Source organism: Phascolarctos cinereus, unplaced genomic scaffold (assembly GCF_003287225.1).
Source record: "Phascolarctos cinereus isolate Bilbo 61053 unplaced genomic scaffold, phaCin_HiC Scaffold_5;HRSCAF=322, whole genome shotgun sequence".
Classification (NCBI taxonomy): Eukaryota; Metazoa; Chordata; class Mammalia; order Diprotodontia; family Phascolarctidae; genus Phascolarctos; species Phascolarctos cinereus.
The window spans coordinates 62,487,556-62,507,145 of record NW_027555958.1 but is presented as its reverse complement, the minus strand read 5'-3'; the positions used below and the strand labels follow the sequence as shown (position 1 = coordinate 62,507,145).

General features: G+C 38.5%; 1 pseudogene; it reads right to left on the bottom strand.

Moving 5' to 3' along the window:
• Nucleotides 1-18,367: 18,367 nt before the first annotated feature.
• Nucleotides 18,368-19,325, bottom strand: LOC110216766 (etoposide-induced protein 2.4 homolog pseudogene; annotated as a pseudogene).
• Between the last annotated feature and the right edge of the window lie 265 nt (nt 19,326-19,590).

The following is a 19,590-nucleotide window of genomic DNA, read 5'->3' as shown; positions in this document are numbered from 1 at the left end:
GAAAATTTGTAGGGAACAACATAATAGTCTTCCAGTCTGTCATGAATAAGAACAATTAGTCTTATTTGGCTTGGCCCTAGAAGGCTAAACTAGGAGGAATAAATAAAGGTGTTGAAGGACATTTAGGCTGGATGCAAAGAAAAACTTATCAATTAAGCTTACTCCAAAGTAATGTCAACTGCTAAGGTAGTGGGCTTCCCATGGATAGACATTTTCAAGAACTTATATGACAGTTGTGGGACATATATTGAAAAAGAGAAAACATGTGGGTTAAACTAAATACTCTTCAAGCTATCTTTCAGCTCAGATATGGTGATTCTTTTTATTTAAATGTGAGCTACTTTCTTTTCTTTTCTAGAATAAGATCTTTTAGTTCCCCTCCCTCCAGGTAAGGAGGTGATGAATGTGCATTATTAGTCCAGCCACCTCATGTTTGATATTGAATCATGTCCTATTTTTCTTGACCCCATTTGTGGTTTTGGTATCAAAGACACTAGAGTAGTTTGCCATTTCCTTCTCCAGCTTATTTTACAGATGAGGAACTGAGGCAGACAGGATTAAGTGACTTGCCCAGGATCCTACAGCCAGTAAATGTCTGAGTGTGAATTTGAACTCTGGTCCTCTTAACTCCAGAGCTGGCACTCTATCCACTGTGCCATCTAGCTGCCCACTCAGCAAGAGATACCTGCCAGGGAAAGGCTATTTATTCACTTAACAAGCATTTATTAAGGGCCTACAATTTGAAAGGCACTGTGCTAGGCCCTCACACTACAAAGACAAAAACAAAGCAGTCTCTGCCCTTTAGTAGCATATATTTTTCTGGGGGAAATAGCATGTACTTGGCAAAATCAAAACTTCACACACACATTTTGTACATACACATACGTATACACACATATACGTATGTGTATATAATTTCAGGAGAGTGCCACTAACAACTGGGAGGAGAAGATCAGGAAAGAAATCATGTAGAGATGGTTCTTGAAATGAGACTGGAAAGAAGCTAGATATTCTAAGAGGCAGAGGTAAGAAGGATGCACATTCCAGTACATTCCATGGTAGATAGTCGATGAAAAGGCACAAAAGTGGCAGATGGAAAGTCCTATATGGGGAACAGCAAATAAGCCAGTTTGGCTGGAACACAGAGTGTGAGGGGGAGTAATGTAAAATCAGTGTGGAAAGATAGGAGCCAGACTGTAAAAGGGCTTCAAATGCCAAACAAAGAGGTAGCTAGTCTTTGGTCTTTATTTTCCACCTCTCTCCCTATTCCTAGGAGATAACCTAATGTTTTGCATAATAGGAAGTTAACTAGATCTTTGCGTGAAAAAAATAGCTATTATACTGAGTTTACTAGCTTATGAGGTAGGCCATTTCATTCCTGGGAAACACTCTTTGCTCCTCTGGAATTCCCATTTTTTCAGTACCCTGGATGGTGGCTTAGTCAGATTTAGTTCTCTGTATAGACTAGTTTTGTTCCCTGTATAGACTACTGGAAACATTAGGCTAATTATAGTTGAATCATTTGTGTAGTTAAACTACGTGGATCAACAATAGGACAAGGAGATCTCAGAGTTGTAATCTTAGTACTTCAACTTTATCTCCATGAAATATAATTTAACCTCCGTGAGAAAAAAAAAATCCAAATGAAGTGAATGTAGCAATATGTTGAAAATATCCTGAATTTGACTAAGTAGAGAAATTTTTTAGTATAAAAATGATTGATGTGTTATTTTCAAGTACCATAAAATGTTATTAGTATCATTATTTTAACCACATGGTCACAATAATTTGATCTGATTCAACAAATAGGGTCAGGAGCTGGGTAGTACCATATTTACTCTGGTGGTCATGTGCTGGAGGGAATTGCCAGATACTATGGATCTCAGAGAGTGGGTATCCTTTTGCTTCCCAGCTCAATCTCTTCCTGGATATACACATTGTATATCCCAGTGGAGGCATAGTTATATCCACCTACCCAATAAGAATTATCTCTGAGCTTCCACACATTGCCCTTACTCCAGCCTCTTCCCGATCTTGTTACAGTTCACTGAAACCTAGTCCCATAATCTTAGACATTGCAATTGATTCCTGAGAAAACAAAGACAAAAACAGAATGCTACGGTAGTATATGCATTGCTTTACTATCTGCATAGACATGAATTTAGCAAGCATTTATTGAGCACTGTCTATATGCCAGGCACTATGCTAAACCCCCAAAATACAAAGAAAGGCAAAACATTCCTGCTTTCTTTTTTATTAGTTAATTAATTAATTATTTTTTAGTTGTCAAAATTCACTTCCACAAGATTTTGAGTTCCAAATTTTCTGCCCATCTCTCCCACCCCCTGTCTCAAGACATGCATTCTAAATACCCCTTCCCCCAATCTGCTCTCCCTTCTATCATCCCCCTTTGTCTTATCCCCTTCCCTTTCTATTTTCCTACAAGGCAAGATAGAATTCTTTACCCCATTGTCTGTATAACTTATTTCCCAGTTGCATGTAAAACCAATTTTGACATTCATTTTTTAAAACTTTGAGTTCCAAATTCTCTCCCTTCCACCCTCCCCACCCACCATCATTGAGAAGACAAGCAATTTGATATATGTTATACATGTATAGTCATACAAAATACTTCCATAAGAGTCATATTATGAAATACTAACTATATTTCTCTCCATCCTACCCCAGCCCTAATTTATTCTATTTTCTCCTTTGACCCTTACCCTCTTCAAAAGTATTTGCTTCTGATTATGCCTCCCCCAATCTGCCATCCCTTCTATCTTCCCCCCTCTCATCCTCTTCTCTCTTACTTTCCTGTATGGTAAGATAGATTTCCATATCCAATTGAGTGTGTATGTTATTCCCTCCTTAAGCCAAATCTGATGAGAGTAAGGTTGATGAATTCCCTCTCACTTCCCCCCTCTTTCCCTCCACTGTAAAAGCTTTTCTTGCCTCTTTTATGTGAGATAATTTACCCCATTCTACCTATCCCTATCTCCTTCTCCCAGTACAATCCTCTCTCACCCCTTAATTTTTTTAGATATTATCCCTTCATTTTCAAGCCACCCTCTGTGCTCGCTCTCTCTCTCTCTCTCTCTCTCTCTCTCTCTCTCTCTCTCTCTCTCTCTCTCTCTCTTTCTCCCTCTCCATATAGATAGATAGATAGATAGATAGATAGATAGATAGATAGATAGATAGACAGATACTCCCTCCAATTACCATAATACTAAGAAAGGATTTTAATAAGTCCCTTGTGATTTCTCTTTCCTGTTTACCTTTTCATGCTTCTCTTTAGCCTTATATTGAAAGTCAAATTTTCTATTCAGCTCTGGTCTTTTCATCAAGAATTCTTGAAAATCCTCTATTTCATTGAATATCAATTTTCCCCCTGAGGGGTTATACTCAGTTTTTCTGGGTAGGTGATTCTTGGTTTTAATCCTAGCTGCTTTGCTCCATGGAATATCATATTCCAAGCCCTCCAACCCCTGAAAGTAGAAGCTGATAAATCTTGTGGTATCCTGGTTATGTTTCCACAGTAATTGAATTGATTTCTTCTGACTGCTTTCAATATTTTCTCCTGACCTGGGAACTCTGGAATTTGGGTATAATATTCCTGGGAGTTTTCCTTTTGGTACCTCTTTCAGGAGGTGATCTGTGGATTCTTTCAATTTCTATTTTACCCTATGTTTCTAGAATATTGGTGCAATTTTCCTTGATAATTTCTTGAAAGATGATGTCTAGGCTCTTTTTTTTTTAATCATGGTTTTCAGGTATTCTAATAGTTTTTAAATTATCTCTCCTGGCTCTATTTTCCAAGTCAGTTGTTTTTTTTCCAATGAGATATTTCACATTGTCTTCTATTTTTTTTTCCATTTTTTGGTTTTGTTTTATAATTTCTTAATTTCTCATAGAGTCATTAGCTTCCATTTGCTTCATGCCAATTTTTAAGGAATTATTTTCTTCAGTGAGCTTTGGACCATTTTTCATTTGGCCAATTCTGCTTTTTATGGCAATTCTTCTCCTCATTGGTTTTTTTAACCTCTTTTGCCATTTGGGTTAGGCTATTTTTAAGTTGTTATTTTCTTTAGTATGAGTATCCTTTAGGAAGCTGTTGACTTGTTTTTCATGATTTTCTTGCATCACTTTCATTTCTCTTCCCAGTTTTTCCACTACTTCTCTTACTTGATCTTCAAAATCCTTTTTGAACTCTTCCATGGCCTGAGACCAATTCATAATTTTCTTGGAGGCTGGAATGTAGGAGCTTTGACTTTGTTGTCTTCTTCTGGTTGTATGTTTTTATCTTCTTTGTCACCAAAGTAAGATTCTATAGTCTGAGGTTTTTTTTCATGCTGTTTGCGCATTCCCAACCAATTACTTGACTTTTTAACTCTTTGTTAAGTTAGGGCTCTGCTTGCAGTGTGGAGGGTATACTCTATCAAGCTTCAGGGGTTTTGTGCAGCTGTTTTAGAGATAATTCTAGGGACCTATAAGTTTCAGTTCTTCCAAGGTTGGCCAACCAGGACTGCAACCCAGATCTAAGCATGGACAAAGCAAGAGAATCTTGCCTAAGCATCAGCAGAGATGCCTCTGTAATCTCCCTTTGATCAGCCGCTTGATCCCCTCACAGTCAGTGGGCCCAGAGCTCTGGCTGCCACCACTGCCACCTCAGTGCTGTGCCAGGGCTTGGACCCGATCATGCTCCTCTCTCACCCAGGTCCAACAGACCTTTCCTACTGACCTTCTAAGTTGTCTTTGGTGTTTGCAGGTTGAGAAGTCTGGAAGCTGCCACAGATGCCAGTGATTCAGTCACTTGAGTCCTGATCCAGGTTCCCTACGGCCCTGTCTTTGCCAGCATGGCCCATGATGAACTGTGCTCTTCTCCTAGCCTGGCACAATAGGCCTTTCCCATCCAGGGTGTCTTGGGCTGGAAATTTGTTTCACTTTGTCTTTTTGTGGGTTCTGTAGCTCTAGAATTTGTTTAGAGCCATTTTTACAGGTATTTGGAGGGGTTTGAGGGAGAGCTCAAGCAAATTACTGCTTTTACTCTGCCATCTTGGCTCCACCCCTCCATTTCCTGCTTTCATGAAAGTTACAGTTAAATGGTTGAGAGAACATGCAAATGAGTATGTATAAATAAGATGTACATAGGACGAATTGCAAGTAATCTCCGATGCAAGTAATAAAACTATCTAATAAACCATCTATCATGCAACTACATAACCTTAGACACTGTGAAATATCATAAACAGATTTCTCTGAATCCAGCATTTCTAGCAAAGGCACAGTTCAGTTTGTCAAACACCCCAAAGAACCTTCAAAATCTTCTTGACCATTAACTCATTGCTCATGGAGTAGGGTTATAGGAAAAGGCATATGCCTTATCTGCCTTTCTTGCCATCCTACCTCCCACAGTCCACATTGTCCCTGATTTTCAGTCATTTTTTTTCAAGTTTCTAATGCCCAAATTATATGTTACCTCTCTCTCAGCACCTACCCCATCCCAATCACTTTTCTCTTCCTCTTTTTGCATTAATGTACAAGGCCAACTTGAAACATTGACTAATTGCTACATCTCATCCAACCCTCAAATATAACCCTTTTATTACTGTGCATTCTGCTATTGAACACTGAAGACCCATAGATTTCCAAAGACCATTTCTTGGGGGAATTTAAACCATTCCATTTTGCATACCTACCAAAATAGGTCCAAGCTGTCTAGATTGGTGAGTCAATGAGTAAAAGCTCATAAGTTCCACCCTACCAAATCATGAGCCAACTCGATTCATATGACTTCCAGCCATCCACTCCAGGCAATTTTCCTACAATTCACTCTACCCTCAATAGATTCTTAATAGATGATCTTCATTTATTATTATCACTATTGTAGTCAAACTTAAATGAGGAGCATCTATGCCAATTAATTGATATCTTTTCCCAATTGATTTTCATAGCATATTAGCTCATTGAGAGCAAGGACTCTTTGATATTTGTCTTTGTATAACCAGCACTAAGTATAATGCCAGGTAAATAGTAGGTAATGAATGCTTATTGAATTGAAAAGAATTACCATTTATACCTTTAAAATGAAGTATAATTTCTGGTATAAGAGGAAAAGGTGGAAGCTATTAAATCCTTGAAAATGTCAGGTCAAGGACACATAACATAAGAAATTATACATTTCTTACTCCCAAGCTGTCACCATCACTGAGGCTGATGACTGAGCACTCAGGCAGGTGGACAGAAACTGGTATTAAGACAAATATTTCTTTTCATTCTCCTCTATTCTCTTTTCTCCTCAATTCCTGTCTCCTCTCTTTTCCCCTCCCTTCCCTGTGTCCATATAGAGTATCATTCCCCTTAACTGTAGGTCCTCTGCCCAAAGGAATGTAAATTTTGTTTCCTGAAACCTTTAAAGATATCTTGGGATTAATGGGCTAGATTTCTTTCTTAAGGACCACATCTTAAACCCAATTCACTTTGGCTCCATTGATTAGCCAGCAATAGGTTCAGTCCCACTTAGTAGTCATTATTTGGGCCCTGATGACTCCAATGAGTGTAAATAGCCATTGTTTCTGTTTTGGCCAAAAACCCTGAGGGTCTTCCCCTCTCAGACTGATTTTTTTTTACTAGGTAAAAGAGGCCATCCTTTGCTTTATTTCTTCTCTAGTGTTAATCCCTGAATGTGGTTGTCTCAGTCAAACTGAGATCTGGGAAAGACCTTAGCTTAAAAAGGCCAAGGTCTCCCACTGCATCCAGAGCCATCTTCAGTCATCTTGCTCTATATCTTGGCACTGCATCCAGGTCACTCCAGAGGAAAAAGTGAGGCTGGTGACTTTGCACAGCCCTCCCTCACTTAAATCCAATTCACTTGCAAGTCATGATATCACCTTCTTGATGTCATGCTACTCTTGAAGAATGAAGAGCAAACAACAGCATTTCTTTGCATATTCAATGTTACCCAAAACCTAGTTTGAAAATAACACTGATTCATGTAATAGAGTATAGCAAAATCTACCAGAAAAAAAGAAAGAAAATAGAAAGAAAGAAGTTAACTGTGAGGCACTAAGCTATTCATTTTAGAATGATATAGACTTGTGATTTCATTAGATTGGATACATCCTAGTGTGGAAACTCTTCACTGAGTAAAGCAGTAAATAGACTGTAACATTACCATATATAGCACAGAAAATTTAACTACTTTCCTTATTTTTACAATCTGGTGCATAGGAGAGGATGGGCATGAACTCAGGTTATACCTATCTATGTGAAAGGCTGATACCTCACACCACTGCCACCACTATATCCAATATATGACATTCCTCAAGGTGATAAAATATTTTTCTTTAATTATTGTGAGGCATACACACATTGATATATGTACAGATCAACATATACACACATATGTTACATATATACATCATCAAACATATCTGGATCTTTACCTTTATTTATATTCACATGTTTTTGTACCATCTGGAAATAGGAGAATTATGCAGATGCTAATTTCATGCCTCTCTGGAATGAACGGCTTCTACTTGAGGCATTAAGAATCTGTCAGGATCAATGATGGGACACCTTTCATGTTTAGGAATGTCATGTAAATGGCTGAGACTGGACTTTTATAAATGACTAAATTTTTCCCCCCAAGAGTTCATAAAACAAAGTCAATCTCACATAGTCTGTTAATCTCAACAATTTCAGCCATTATCCTGTCATATACTTCAGGTATTTCTCTATGTATTGGGTTGGGGTTAGAGTGTAGAAGAATATATTTTAGGATGATTAATTACTTTAACATACTTCCTGGGTTTACTGGCTATAATTTGGTTCATTTATTTGAATAAGCTTGTTAACTAGTTACATCTACACTTAAATTTATTAATGTTAAATACTATATTTTTAATTTTCAAATCCTATTATTTTAATAGTAGCAGTAGTAACATTTTGGGTAGACATGATCATTACTTTCTTTTTATTTATGTTTTGTTTATTAATAAGCATTTATTTACTCTATGTCAAGCATTACAGCTAAATGCTATAGCAAAGAAAATGAAAGGAAAAAAATAATCACTGATCTTGAGTTTATATTCTAATGGGGGAGATATGTAAATTTAAAAAAATAGGCACACAAAAGAGAAATTCAGAGTAGATAGAACTTTGGAAAGTAAATACTATAATAGGTGGAGATGGAAGGAAGGCAGAGGTGGTAGACAAGGAAAGGCCTCCTATAAAAGAGAGACTTCAAGCTAAGTAGTGAAGGAAGCCAGGGATTCTAACAGGTTGGTGAAGAGAGAGAAAAATCGCAGGTATAAGGAGACAGTCAGTGCAAATGTCTAGGGAGGGAAAATGTAGCACACTGTGTTAGGAAAAGCACATAGGCCAGTAGAGTGCCTGGGGGAATAGAATGTAAGAAGATCAAAATGGTAGGAAGAGATAACCATAGCTAGAACTTTAAATGCAAAGAATAGACTCAATATTTGATCCTGGAAGTAATAGAGAACCACTGAAGTTTATTAAGTAGATGGATAACTTTGTCAGATCAGTACACTAAGAAAATCTCTTTGGCAGCTAAGGAAAAGATAGATTAGAGTAAGTAAAAGATGGATGGACATAACTGAGGCACAGTCACAGTTACAAGACTATTGTCACAGTCTGGAGAATGGTGATGATGGCCTGAACTAGGGCGAATGAGTGAAGAGAAACATTTAAAATGTTATGAAGGTAGAAATGACAAGATATGGCAAAGGATCAACATGGAGTGAATGAAAGTAAGGAGTCAAGGTTGGCAACAAGTATGTGAGCCTGAGTAATTAACACAATAATGATGCCCTGAATTGCAATTGTAAAGATTAAAAGAAGGTGCAATTTTGGAGGAAAAGACGCCAGTGAAATAAATGATCTCACTAAGACAGATCAAGAGTCAGTATGCTATATTGGTTAGAGACCTGGTTATAGAGACAAGAAGCACTGGTTTCAAGTTCTCACTCTCATACATTCCAACTGAGTGATATTGAACAAATCAGTTATCCTCTCAGTGTCACAGGAAACTCTTTTATGCTATAAATTGCAAGGCACAGAGGAGTGTTAGAATCTGCAGTAGTCATAATGACAAAGCAAATGATACCAACAAGTGATGGAATAAAAGAAAGATCCATGGATTTAGAGTCATAAGACTTTGCCCAGCCACTTTACTATTTATTTGACCTTAGAAAAGTCAATTAAGGTAATTGAATCCCAGTTTTATCTCCATAAAGTGCTACCATACTTCTTAAGTCACAGGATTGTTTGTAGCATCATGTGAAATGATGCATATAAAGAGATTTTTATTTATTTTAAAAATATTTTGTTTTTCAAATTATATGCAAAAATGATTTAAACATTTTATAAAGAATTTTTTTTGGCTAGGCAGTGGGGTTAAGTGACTTGCCCAGGGTCACACAGCTAGTAAGTGTTACGTGTCTGAGGCTGGATTGGAACTCAGGTCCTCCTGAATCCAGGGTTGGTGCTCTATCCACTGTGCCACCCAGCTGCCCCCCTTATAAAGAATCTGAATTCCAGTTTGCCTTCCTCCTCCTGTCTTCTCTCTGATATGGCAAGCAATTTGATAGAATTACACATGTGCAGTGATGCAAAACATATTTCCATATGAGTCATGCTGTGAAAGAAGACACAGACCGGAAAAAAAAGGAAAGGAAAAAAATAACCTAAAAACTAATATGCTTTGATCTGCCTTCAGACACTATCAGTTCTTTCTCTGAAAGTGAATAGTATTTTTTCATCTTATGTCCTTTTAAATAATCATGAGTCTTATTTTGCTGAGAACAATTTAGTCATTCAGAGTTGATCATCACACAATATTGCTGTAACTATGTATAATGTTCTACTGGTTCTTCTCACTTCATTTTGCATCAATTCATATAAATCTTGCCAGGTTTTTCTGAAATCTGCCTGCTCATCATTACTTATACAACAATAGTGTTCCTATATATTCATATATCACAACTTGTTCAGTCATTCCCCAATTGATGGGCATCCCCTCAATTTCCAATTCTTTGCTACCACAGAAAGAGCTGTTATAAATATTTTTGTACATGTGGTTCCTTTTCCCTTTCTTATGATCTCTTTGGGATACAGACCTGTTAGTGGTATTACTGGATCAAAGAGTATGCACAGTTTTATATCCCTTTGGGCACAGTTCCAAATTGCTCTCCAGGATGGTTGGATCTATTCACAACTCCACTAACAATCATTAGCTTTCCAATTTTCCCACATCTTCTCCTTTACCATTTTCCTTTTCTATCATACTAGCTAAAATGATAGGTGTGAGGTGTTACCTAAGAGTTGTTTTAATTTGCATTTCTATAATCAACAGTGATTTAGAGCATTTTTTCATAGGACTATAGATAGCTTTGATTTCTTTATCAGAATACTGGCTACTGATAACCTTTGATCATTTGTCAATTGGAGAATGACTTGTATTCGTATAAGGTTGACTCAGCTCTCTCTATATTTTAGAAATGAGGCCTTTATCAGAAACACTGGTTGTAAAAACTGTTTCTAGCTTTTGACTTTCCTTACAATCTTGGTTGCCTTGGTTTTATTTGTGCAAATTTAATGTAATCAAATTTATACATTTTGCATTTCATAAAGTTTTCTATCTCTTGTTTAGTCATAAATTCTTCCCTTCTCCATAGATCTGACAGGTAAAGTATTCCTTGCTCTCCTAATTTAATTATGGTATCATCTTTTATGTCTAAGTCATGTATCTATTTTAATCTTATCTTGGTAGAGGGTGTGAGATGTTGGTCTATGGCTGGTTTCTGCCATACTATTTTCCAGTGTTCACAGCAGTTTTTGTCAAATAGTGAATTCTTTTCCCAGAAGCTGATGTCTGGGTTTATCAAACAGTAGATTACTATCATCATTTGCTACTGTATCTTGTGCATCTAACCTATTCCATTGATCCACCACTCATTTCTTAGACAGTACCAAATAATTTTCATGATTGCTGCCTTATAATACAGTTTTAGATCTAGTATGGCTAGGCCACTTTCCTTTCCATTTTTCCATCTATTCCTTTGATAGTCTTGACCTTTGATCTTCCAGATGAATTATGTTATTATTTTTTATAGGTCTGTAAAATATTTTTTAAGTTCAGTTGGTATGACACTGAATAAGTAAATTGATTTAGAGAGAATTGTCATTTTGATTGTATTTGCTTAGCCTACCTATGAGATCTGACTTTGTATGAAAAGTATTCTGCAATTGTGTTCATATAATTCCAGGGTTTGTCCTGGAAGGTACGTTCCCAAATATTTTATATTGTCTACAGTTATTTAAAATGCAATTTCTCTATCTCTTCTGCTGGCCTTTCTTAGATTATGCAGAAATGCCAAGGATTTATGTGGGTTTATTTCATATCCTGCAACTTTGCTAAAGTTTTTGTTTCAAGTACTTTTTTTAGTTGATTCTGTAGGATTCTCTTGAATACCATCACCCCATCTACAAAGTATTACAGTTTTGTTTCCTCCTTGACTTTACTAATTCCTTCCATTTCTTTTTCTTCTCATTGCTGAAGCTAACATTTCTAGTATTATATTGAATAATATTGGGGGTAGAGCCAAGATAGTGGAGTGAAAGCAGTGACTTGCTTGAGCTCTCCCCCAAACCCCTCCAAATACTCATAAAAAATGGCTCTAAACAAATTCTGAAGCAGCAGAACCCACAAAAAGACAGAGTGAAACAAATTTCCAGCCCAAGACAACCTGGATGATTGATCAGAAAGGAGTGCAGCGCAGCATGGGCGCTCAGGCCACAGTAAACCTGGAGCAGGCCTCAGAGGACTGAATCGCAGGCAGCTGTGGAGTTTCCAGACTCCTCAATCACAAATCCCAAAGACAACTTAGAAGGTCAGTGGGAAAAGTCTGTTTCTCTCCGTGCTCAGAGAGGAAGGTGGGGTCTCAGCTCCAGAGCCTGGCCCGGGGCGGGGGAGGAGCTACTTCCTGAGCTTCTGGCCCACAGCCTGAGGGGGAATCCAGTGGCTGATCAGAGAGGGACTGCAGGGATCTCTTTGCCAGTGCTCAGGCAGGAATCTCTTGCTTTGCCCGTGTGTGGATCTGGGTCACAGTTCTGGGTGGCAGTGCTGGGGTGAGGAGGAGCGCTGGCATGGTGGAGCTTGTAGTGGCTGTGAGAGGAACCCTCCTCACAGTTAGGACAGAAAGGAATACTTGTGGTCACAGGCCAGGAAAGGAGTAAACACCTCACCCCTTATCATACCACCTTGCAAGAACTGAAAATTTACAGGTCCCTACAAGTATCTCTGAAAACAGCTACACAAACCCCTGAAGCTTGGGACAGTACACTCTCCACATTGGAAGCAGACTCTTACCTTAACAAAGAGTTTAAAACTCAAGTAATTGGCTGGGATCATGAGCAAGCAGCACAAAAAGAGTCAGACTATATTATCTTACTTTGGTGACAAAGAAGATCAAAATATACAACCAGAAGAAGACAACAAAATCAAAGCTCCTACATCCAAAGCCTCCAAGAAAAATATGAATCAGTCCCAGGCCTTGGAAGAGCTCAAAAGGGATTTTGAGAAGCAAGTAAGGGAAGTAGAGGAAAAACTGGGAAGAGAAATGAGAGTGATGCAAGAAAATCATGAAAAACAAGTCAACAGCTTCCTAAAGGAGACCCAAAAAATACTGAAGAAAATAACACCTTAAAAATAGCCTAACCCAAATGGCAAAAGAGGTCCAAAAAGCCAATGAGGAGAAAAATGCCCTAAAAAGAAAAATTGGCCAAATGGAAAAGGAAGTCCAAAAGAAAATACTTCCTTAAAAATTAGGATAGAGCAATTGGAAGCTAGTGACTTTATGAGAAATCAAGACACTGTAAAACAAATCCAAAAGAATGAAAAATTAGAAAACAATGTGAAATATCTCATTGGAAAAACAACTGACCTGGAAAATAGATCCAGGAGAGAGAATTTAAAAATTATTGGACTATCTGAAAGCCATGATCAAAAAAAGAGCCTAGACATCATCTTTCAAGAAATTATCAAGGAAAACTGCCCTGATATTTTAGAACCAGAGGGCAAAATAGAAATTGAAAGAATCCACAGATCTCCTCCTGAAAGAGATCCCCAAAGGAAAACTCCTAGGAATATTGTAGCCAAATTCCAGAGTTCCCAGGTCAAGGAGAAAATATTACAAGCTGCCAGAAGGAAACAATTCAAGTACTGTGGAAACACAATCAGGATAACACAAGATTTAGCAGCTTCTACATTAAAGGACCATGGAATATAATATTCCGGAGAGGCAAAGGAGATAGGATTACAACCAAGAATCACCTACCCAGCAAAACTGAGTATAATCCTTCAGGGGAAAAAATGGTCATTCAGTGAAATAGAGGACTTTCAAGCATTCCTGATGAAAAGACCAGAGCTAAACAGAAAATTTGACTTTCAAATACAGGACTCCAGTGGAACATGAAGAGGTAAACAGGAAAGAGAAATCATAAGAGACTTATTAAGATTGAACTGTTTACATTCCTGCATGGAAAGATGATATTTGTAACTCATGAGAACTTTGTCAGTATTAGGGTAGTTGAAGGAAAAAATATGTATGTATATAGATAGATATAGATAGATAGAGGGCACAGGGTGAGTTGAAGATTAAAGGGTCATAGCTGGAGAATAAAATTAAGGGATGAGAGAGGATGATACTCGGAGAAGAAAGGGAGAGGTAGAATGGGGTAAATTATCTCACAAAAAAAAAACAGAAAAAAAAAGTCTCTCACAGTGGAGGGGAGACAGGGGAAGGTGAGAGGGAATGAGGAATCTTATTCTCATAGGATTTGGCTTAAGGAGAGAATAACATACACATTCAATTGGGTATGGAAATCTGTCTTACCCTACAGGAAAATAGGGGGAAAGGGGACAAGAGAGCAGGGGGTGATAGAGAGGAGGGCAGAATGGGAAAGAGGGTAATCAGAAGCAAATAATTCTGAGGAGGGACAGGGTCAAAAGAAAGAATAGAACAAATGGGAGGGCAGGATAGGAATAAGGGAAATAGAGTTAGTTTTTCACAACATGTCTACTAAGGAAGTGTTTTGCATAACTGCACATGTACAACCTATATTGAGTTGCTTGCCTTTGCAATGAGGGTGGGTGGAGAGGGAGGAAGGGAGAAAATTTGGAACTCAAAGTTTTAAAAACACATGTTTTAAAAAAATGTCTTCCCATGCGACTGGGAAATAAGAAATACAGGAAATGGTGTACAGAAGTCTATCCTGCTCTATAGGAAAATAGGGGGGAAGGCGATAAGAGAAGGGAGGGCGGAGAGATAGAAGAGAAGGGAGACAAGGGGAATGGGTATTTAGAATGCAAGCCATCTTGGGGTGGGGGGAGGGGTGAGAAATTTGGAACTCAAAAACTTGTGGAAGTGAATATTGAAAACTAAAAATAAATAAATTTATAAAAAAATTAAAATTAAAAAAACAAAGTAAAAGTGTTCAGTATCATAACACTGAGGACCTGAAAGGTCTTCATGATTACTATAACTATCATTATTATTATTAAATTGAAATTTATGTAGCAAAAAAAGAAAGAATAATATTGGGGGTAATGGGCATCTTTGTTTTACCCCTGATCTTATTGAGAATACTTCTAGCTTATCCTCTTTACATATATATCCTTGCTTATCGTTTTAGAAAAGTGCTACTTACCATTTTGAGAAAAACTCCATTCATTCCTTGCTCTCTATTGTTTTTAATAACAATGAGTGATATATTTTGTCAAAAGCTTTTTCTGTATCTTTTGAGATAATTGCATAATTTTTGCTATTTTTTTATTGATATGGTCAATTATGCTGATAGTTTCCCTAATATTGTACCAGCCCTGCATTCCTGGTATAAACATCACTGGGTCATAGTGTATTATCCCACTGATAAATTGCTGTTGTCTCTTTGCTGATGTTTTATTTAAAATTTTTGCATCAATATTTATTAAGGCAATTTTCTTTCTGTATTTTGGCTCTTTCTGGTTTAGGTATCAGCACCATATTTGTGTCATAAAAGAAATCTGATACAACTCCATTGTCACTTCTTTTTCATATATTTTTATATAGCACTGGAATTAAGTGTAGTACAATGTTTGGTAGAATTCACTTGTAAATCGGGTAGAGTAAAAGCAGTGACTTGCTTGAGCTCTCCCCTAAATTCCTCCAAATACCTATAAAAAATGGCTCCAAATAAATTCTAAAGCAGCAGAACCCACAAAAAGACAGAGAGAAACAAATGTCGAGCACAAGACAACCTGGATGGTTGATCAGAAAGATGTATCACCCCCGGTGGAGAAAGGAACACAATTCAGCATGGGCGCAGGCAAAACAGGATTCAGTGAACCTGAAGCAGCCCTCAAAGGACTGAATCACAAGCAGCTGTGGCAGTTTCTTAGACTTCTCAACCCACAAACACCAAAAGCAACTTAGAAGGTCAGTAGGAAAAGTCTGTGACTGCAGTGTGAAAGAAACTTGCTCCCAGTCCCAGTCTCCATGCATGGTCCTGGGGTGGCAGCTGCTCCTGGAGCTTCTGGCCCACAGACTGAGAGGGAATTGAGTAACTGATTCCAGGGGATTGCAGGGATCTCTTTGCTGGTGCAGAAATCTCTTGTTTTGCTCATGCTCTGATCTAGGTCAGTTCTGGGTGGCAGTTCTGGGGTGAGGAGGAGTGCTGGCATTGTGGAGCTTGTAGTGGTGGTTAATAAATCCTCCTCACAGTTCCAAGACAGAAAAGAGTGCTTGTGGTGACTCATACCCTAGAGCACAGGCCAGGAAAGGAGTAAACACATCACCCCTTATCATACCACCTTTCAAGAACTGAAAATTTACAGGTCCCTACAAGTATCTCTGCAAACAGCTGCATAAAACCCCTGAAGCTTGGGACATTCTCCACACTGGAAGCAGGCCCTACCTTAACAAAGAGTTTACAACTCAAGTAATTGTCTGGGATCATGAGCAAACTTTGTGAAAAAAAATATTAGATCACAGAATCTTTCTTTGGTGACAAAGAAGATCAAAATATACAACCAGAAGAAGACAACAAAGTCAAAGCTCCTACACCCAAAGCCTCCAAGGAAAATATGAATCAGCACCAGGCCATGAAGAGCTCAAAAAGGATTTTGAGAAGCAAGTAACAGAAGTAGAGGAAAAACTGGGAAGAGAAATGAGAGTGATGCAAGAAAATCATGAGAAATAAGTCAACAGCTTGCTAAAGGAGACTCCCCCCAAAAAAATACTGAAGAAAATAACACCTTAAAAATAGCCTAACCCAAATGGCAAAAGAGGTCCAAAAAGCCAATGAGGAGAAGAAAGCCTTAAAAAGCAAAATTGGCCAAATGGAAAAGGAAGTCTAAAGATTAATGAAGAAAATACTTCCTTAAAAATTTGAATGGAGCAATTGGAAGCTAATGACATTATGAGAAATCAGGACAATGTAAAACAAAAGCAAAAGAATGAAAAAATAGAAAACAATGTGAAATATCTCACTGGAAAAACAACTGACCTGGAAAATAGATCCAGGAGAGAGAATTTTAAAATTATTTGACTATCTGAAAGCCATGATCAAAAAAAGAGCCTAGACATTATCTTTCTAGAAATTATCAAGGAAAACTGCCCTCACATTCTAGAACCAGAGGGCAAAATAGAAATGGAAAGAATCCACCAATCACCTCCTGAAAGAGATCCCCAAATGAAAACTCCTAGGAATATTGTAGCCAAATTCCAGAGTTCCTAGGTCAAGGAAAATATATTGCAAGCAAGCAGAAAGAAACAATTCAAGTATTGTGGAAACACAATCAGGATAACACAAGATTTAGCACCTTTTCATTAAGGGACTACAGGGCATGGAATATAATATTCTGGAGGGCAAAGAAGATAGAATTACAACCACGAATCACCTACCCAGCAAAACTGAGTATAATCTTTCAGGAGGAAAAATGGACATTCAGTGAACTGGAGGACTTTCAAGCATTCTTGATGAAAAGACCAGAGCTGAATAGAAAATTTGACTTTCAAATACAAGACTCAAGAGAAGCATGAAACGGTAAACAGGAAAGAGAAATCATGAGGACTTATTAAGTTGAGCTGTTTACATTCCTACATGGAAAGATGATATTGTAACTCCTGAGACTTTTTTCAGTATTAGGGTACTTGGAAGATAAAAATATGTATGTATATATAGATAGATAAATAGAGGGAAAAAAATAATTCACGTGTAAATCCATCTGGTCCTGGAGATTTTTTTTCCTAGGGAGTTCATTTATGGTTTCATCAATTTCTTTGTCTAAAATGGGGTTATTTAAAATGGGATCTATCTTCTTTTCTTTTGCTGGATCCCCAACCTTACTGTAAAAATGACAGAAAAACCCATCCAGCCACAGGTTTAATGTGTTCCATTAAATTTTCTAACTGTAGTTCCTGGTCATGTGAAACACTCATCCCCTTGAAGTGCCTTATATAAATGGCAGTGGACCTGACAAAGTGAATTTCAAACCTCTAGCTCTTTGAGTAGGAGCTGTATCCATTGCTTATCAAAAGCTTGACTTGTCAGGACATCCTGTGCTAATGGCGGCAGTTGTCTAGCACTGGTATATCCCCTCAGGATTAGGGAACTCTAAAAGTGTCAGTGAGAGAACTCTCCTATGTCTTCCTCTCCTGTGACCAAAGGGATGGAAACACATTAGCTCTCCAAACCAACACATGTGATGGTGAGATCTGTTCCCTACCTAGTCCCACCTTTTCAGGTTATTTTTTTCTTCTTCTTTTTTGCCATGAGGTAGGAGGGATGAAAACCTAACATGAGTCACAAAAACCAAAGATGGTGAAGGTCACAGAAGGAAGTAACCAGAACTAGCAGGGATACTTCCCCTCTCTCCACTGCCCAATGAGCAGGTTTCACTGAAACAAACAAACAAAATACAGACACAAACACAGACATACACACACACACACACACACACACACACACACAAACTGGATTTATAAAATCCATTCATCCGAGGGTGGCAGAACAAAGGGGAGGATGGAACAGGGAAAAAAGCAAAGTGTTCAAATCAGCACAGACACAGGGCTGGCAAAGGCTAGAAAACAGCTGCATAAAAATCTGCAGTCATGCCCATAGCATTTAAAATACACACATACTGTTAAAAAGATTCTGGCCTACATTTACAAGATAGTAAAATTCCAGATCCCACAGAGAACAATGGGAATGTGAGGGCCCTTGGCAGGGTGGGTCCTGCTACCCCTGCCTGAGGGGAAAATCACCTTCAGTGCCTCCCCCCAAAGCCATATCTCCCTTTGGAGACAGATCAGTGAGCTGCAGCTGTGTTCAGTTTGGCAGGAGATGGGTGAGCTAAGGGGGCTTTTCAGCAGAGACTGAGCTGCTCAGAGCAAACTGCAGGTAGACTGTCTTGTGAAAGAGTCTGTTGCTTAGGAAGATCACCAGAGGTCTTTGCTTCATTGGCGCTGATGATAAACAAAGGGAAAAGGATAGAGAAGAAGCAGTCATTGATAATGTAAGAAGACTGCACTGCTGTGAGGAAGGCCTTGCAAGGGTAGACCAAATCCAAAGCAATAAGGCCAATTCCTTTCAAAGTAGGATAATCGCCTATGGATTTCAATTCCTTTTTTGAACCAGGTGCTCAGAATAATAAAGTGAATAGAGAAGACATTTGCAGACCAACCAATGGGCAATGAGATGGATTGGAAATAGACTGACAAACATGCCCTGGATCAGGTAAAGGTAAGAGATTAAAAAGCATGTTGGTGATGACCTTGCTGATACTTGTGAATAGTTTCCTCCAAGATACTTCAAATGCCAGGTCAGCAATATCCTGAAACCCGTATGGTATTTACCACTTTACTAAGCATAAATAGGGGGAGCACTCATACAGCACAAAAGATAGAACTGGGGATTAACTCTAGCCAGGACCAGACATCTTCATGCAGAAAGGGATCTCCAATAATTTGAGCTGCTACTTACTGAAGCACAGGGAGAAATACTTGGTAAAACAAGACGGGACTTTACCAGAATACTCCTGCTTTCCACTGGAAAATTCTGCTCACTCTCCTGCTTTGGCTCCTTGCTTTAAGCTCTTTTCTGTGCTAAAACACTGCTTGCCCTTCTTGGATGCTGCTCTTCCCTTTTCTGTTGGATCCAGGCATTCAATTTGGAGATGGTGCAGGTGCCTCAGATGGAGTCCTTGATTCCCCTGACAAGATCATGGAGAAATGTTTTGACACTATCAGCCATCTCTACTTCTGTATCAATTCTACCACCCAAACTGTCAACTACAGGGAAAAGGGAAGAGAATGATCCCAAAATCTCTAATGGTAAAGAGCCTGAAAACAGAATCTGCCAGCAGCCCTACTTTACTCTCCTGGCCCCGGCTACCTCCACTACTGCTGGCCACTTTCCAGGTCTGGGCCAACACCTCCCACACTGGGCATGCCCTGGCTGCAAGGGGCAGGCTGGGAAGCCAGCAAGACTGGAGCCTAGAGGCTGCAGGAGAAGGAAGACAAGGGGACATTT